Source organism: Myotis lucifugus, unplaced genomic scaffold (genome assembly GCF_000147115.1).
Source record: "Myotis lucifugus unplaced genomic scaffold, Myoluc2.0 scaffold_12, whole genome shotgun sequence".
NCBI lineage: Eukaryota > Metazoa > Chordata > Mammalia > Chiroptera > Vespertilionidae > Myotis > Myotis lucifugus.
In genome coordinates, this window is record NW_005871060.1 from 137,517 (window position 1) to 141,788 (window position 4,272).

General features: G+C 46.2%; 1 non-coding gene across 1 annotated transcript; it reads right to left on the minus strand.

Moving 5' to 3' along the window:
- Positions 1 to 3,628: 3,628 nt before the first annotated feature.
- On the minus strand, positions 3,629 to 3,735 carry LOC111825054. Its single transcript, XR_002828169.1, has one exon. It is a non-coding gene; the product is annotated as a U6 spliceosomal RNA (small nuclear RNA).
- Positions 3,736 to 4,272: the final 537 nt, after the last annotated feature.

Sequence of the window (4,272 nt, forward strand, 5' to 3'; positions counted from 1 at the left end):
ACTGAGATAAGGAAGAGAGATAAGGAAACTGGGTCTGAAAACGGTGTTACTTATTCCTCAAAAAATTGAGAAATTCTGAAAAACACCAATACATAAACCTCCAGTTTTTCAAGTAATACTTGGATTCAGCAGGCTGTGTCAGAAGGTGCTGAGGAGGGTATTTGGAAATGTATCTTTGGTTGGTATTGAAGGAAGAAGAATTCTCATTTCACTAGTCAATTATTTCATCCAAGAATTAACATAATGGGGACATATGTGGAAATGAGCATCCAAGTGTTGAAGAAAAAGGAAAGTGGGACCAAGTAGGAAGAAGAGGGAGAGCACTTACAGAGGGAAGCAAAACTTTGCAGAAATCCTATTTATGACTCATTGCCCAGAACTCTGCCACATGGTGGTGGGCACCACTACCTGTGAGGGAATCTGGGGAAGCAAGAGTTTCTACTTGGCACATTGATGCTCTGAACCAAGTCAGGTTTCTGGTAGAAAAAAGAAAGGGCCGTAAATATTGGGCCAGCAACTAGCAGCATCTACCATCTTAGAGAAAACTAAGACTCAGGGATGTGAAGGAATAAACCCCCAAATTCATAGTTATTAAGTGATGAGTCTGGGATTCAAGATCTTCTCTTTTAAAGATCAAAGCAAATGCTTTTGTCCACTTGTCTATAGAGTTGTAATGGAAGGTTGGTTCTGACTTTTTACCTTAAATTAACATGTAGCATCATGAGACACCTGGTACTTATTAGATATTTATTAGGTATTTACTAGATACTGGTTCTTATTAAAGGACTGGTATTTATCTGTAGGTAATGGTGGCTTTGGACATATGCAGAGGAAAAACAGGATATTTTTAGGAGATGAATTAATCTCATCTGGAGTCAGAAACACTGGATATTGGTTCCAGTTTTGACACTGATTTATGACTTAGATAAGTCAATTACTTTTCGATGTGGCATTTTCTTACTGTCTATAAAATGGAAGTAATAATACCTTCTCAAAACTTACAGGTGATGTCAAATGTCATGACAATGTTAGCAAATAATTTAATATCTACAGATAAAGTATTTTAAGAAGTCCAAGAAATGTCATAGCAGCATCTTTAACCATGGTGCTCATCAAGAACATTCCAGATAAAGGCAGATCGTCACTCCTATTGAATGAAGTAACATTACCATCAAAATCTAAGTGCCTAGAGATATTACTGTTAGGAACATGCGCCACAGAGAATACCAATGCTTCCTCTTCCTCTTCTCTTTGGAAAGAACCTCCCCCTTTTCTGAGCTCCAGGACCTGAAGGAGCCCACAGAGAGGATCAAGTGCAGGAGGAGCTGCTGCCAGGATCACTGCAGGGGGCCTCTTCTAACATATGGTGTTCTGAGGAAACTCTGTGGGATTCCAGAGCTGCCACTGTTAGTCTCATTTCAAAGAGAAAATGTGAAAAATACCAGTACAACTGGCAGCAGCTATTGTGGTACCCAAGACAGTGGGAATTGGGGCTGAAAATCAAGGGAGACTTGTAATCACAAATCTAGAGTGTTTTGTTGCTGGTAGCAACCCAACTTCAAAAAAACGCCTCAATTTGCAGGTTTTTATTTTAAAAAGGTATAAATGCTCCCTTGTTCAATGCTTAAAATGAGTTAATGTATTCAGACTAGCTGCTGAGATGATCCAGAAATATAGGTTGCTTGAGCTTGAATTCTGAATTCTAACTGTGCACTTTGGGAAAGTTACTTCATCTTTCTTATCTATTTCCTCATCTGTAAAGTAAGAGAGTAATAGAAGCTTTCTTGGGTTAGTTTCGTTAGATAAGTTAACTCACATAAACCCATTGGCACACTACTAGTATATATTCCATAAATTCTAGCTCTTACGTTAATATTTATAAACTACTAGTGGCCCGGTGCACAAAATTTATGCACATTAAAAGGAAATTAATTAGAGGAAATATTTTAATATTGCTATTTGTCCTTTCTCTATAATAGAAATGTCAGAGATGAAAGAAAATTAGTAAAATATATGAAAATCTTCCTCCTGTCAGAGTCTGGGGCGCGCTGCGGGACCCAGAGTCAAGTCCCTGCCCATCCGCATGCGCCTCGAAATCGTGCAAGACCCAGACTCAGTCAGCCCCACTCCCATTGGACGAGATTCAGACCCAGCCGGCCCCACCGGTCAAGACCTGCTTGGTGGGGGGTGGGGTGGGGGGGGAATGCAGCCTCAGGGCCCCTGGTGCACACTGGGCAGGGGGGTGCACCCTCAGGTCTCCCGGCCTGATACTGTGGCGGGGGGCGCGGCCTCAGGTCCCCCGTCAAGCCCCGCCAGGCGGGGGGCACAGCCTGAGGTCCCTTGTCAAGTCCTACTGGGTGGGAGGCGCGGACTGAGGTCCCCTGGCCTGGGCCGGGGCTGTACGCTTTGAGATCCCCGGTCAAGCCCTGCTGGGCAGGGGGCGCAACCTCAGGTCCCCCGCCCTGGCACCATGCAGCCTCAGCTCCCTGCTGATTGCTCATTATGGCTTGTTATGGCAACCCCACCTCTGCTGTGGGCGCAGCCATCTTGTGTTATGGGAACCCCGCCTCTGCTGTGGGTACAGCCAGCTTGTGATGGCATGAGGGTTAATTTGCATTTTACCTCTTTATTATATAGGATAAAAATTATGTAGCATTGTTTCTATATTCAGGGAGGTATGTCCTCTTACATGCCTACCTATCCCTCTGCTATGTCAGAGGCATAATGAAATGAGGCAGCTTGACTAGGTTTTGAATCCTGCCCTGTTTCTTTTTTGTTTTAATCCTCACTTGAGGATATTTTTCCATTGCTTTTTAGAGAGAGTGGGAGAGGGAGAGAAAGAGAAACATTGATGTGAGAGAGACACATTGGTTGCCTCCTGCATTGGTTGCCTCTTGACCAGAATCAAACCTGGGACCCTTCAGTCTGCAGGCTGATGCTCTATCCACTGAGCCAAACCAGCCGGGGCCTGCCCTGTTTCTTATAACACTGTGCCCTTCACTCAGTCCCTTTACCTCTCTGAACCCCCGTTTCTTGTCCGTGTAACTAAAACACGCGTCTTTCTTCTCAGACCCTTGTTTGGCAGCCCAGTTGACCCCTCTTGAGGTCAACTCAATCCCTTTATTAATTTACACAAGAAATCCACTCACACTGACCTTATCATGATCTATTTTTTTATTCTTACTTTGGATTTGTAATTCAGAGAAAGTTATCTTACCACACAGAATACCCACAATTTCCCTTGAAAAATTTCCATTAGGTTTCTCTCTTCCTCCAAGTCTTTCTTTCTAGTCCTCAGCCATTGCCTTCCTCTTAAATTTACCCCAATAATGCGTCCCACCCCGTGCTCCTTCCCTTTCCTCCTCTATTATCCAGAAGGAGGTGCTTCTTCTACAAGAAACCTGGGGGCCAGTCTCTTGCTCTCTCCCTTATCACAACTGGCTTGTCAAAGCCGTTCTCCTTAGAACCGACTCTCCCATCAGCTCTGATGTGGTGCTTCAGAGCAGGAGTCATCCTTCTCCACTGTTGTCTTGCTTCTGGGAGGTGAAGAGGAGGCTGGCTGCTCTGCGGTACTTCCAGATCAGTCCTCGTTTTTTCTTTATTTTCTGTGTGTGTGTGTGTGTGTGTGTTTAATATGGAATGCTTCACGAATTTGCGTGTCATCCTTGCGCAGGGGCCATGCTAATCTTCTCTGTTTCCTTCCAATTTTAGTATATGTGCTGCCGAAGCGAGCACTGTCTGTGTGTGTTTTGGTGGGTTGTCATCCTCAGAGCCCCCAGGTGAATTCAGGGAAGGGGTGTGCGCCCCACCGCCCTTATCCTGGTCCCCTTGGTCACATACCCACTTCTCCCGAGTCCTTCGGGGCCGACAATGGGACACGTGGTCCACTCGGAGGGTTCGCCCTTTGATCCTAATCCCATTAAAGTTGTCCACGGCCAGAATGGTGCTCCTCTGGTCTTCGTAGCAGAGGAAACAGAATCCCCTGGACCTCCTGGTCTTCTTGTCCTGCACCAGATGGATGTTCACGACCTCCCCATACTGCGAGCACACACAGAGGACGCCCCCCTCCGCCAGCCCGTCAGGGAGGCCGCCCAGGAAGGCCCAGGCGCTGTCTGTACTGGGAGCGCCAGGATGCCGCCGGGGCCGCGCCAAGCTGGGCCTCGCAGTCGTTCAGCTTGTGGATCAGCTTGACTTTGGGTAAAGGGTTCATCTCCACGGGGTGGGGTTTCTGCAACAAACCTTTCTCTTCCAGAGTGGCACCCAGGTCTCTGC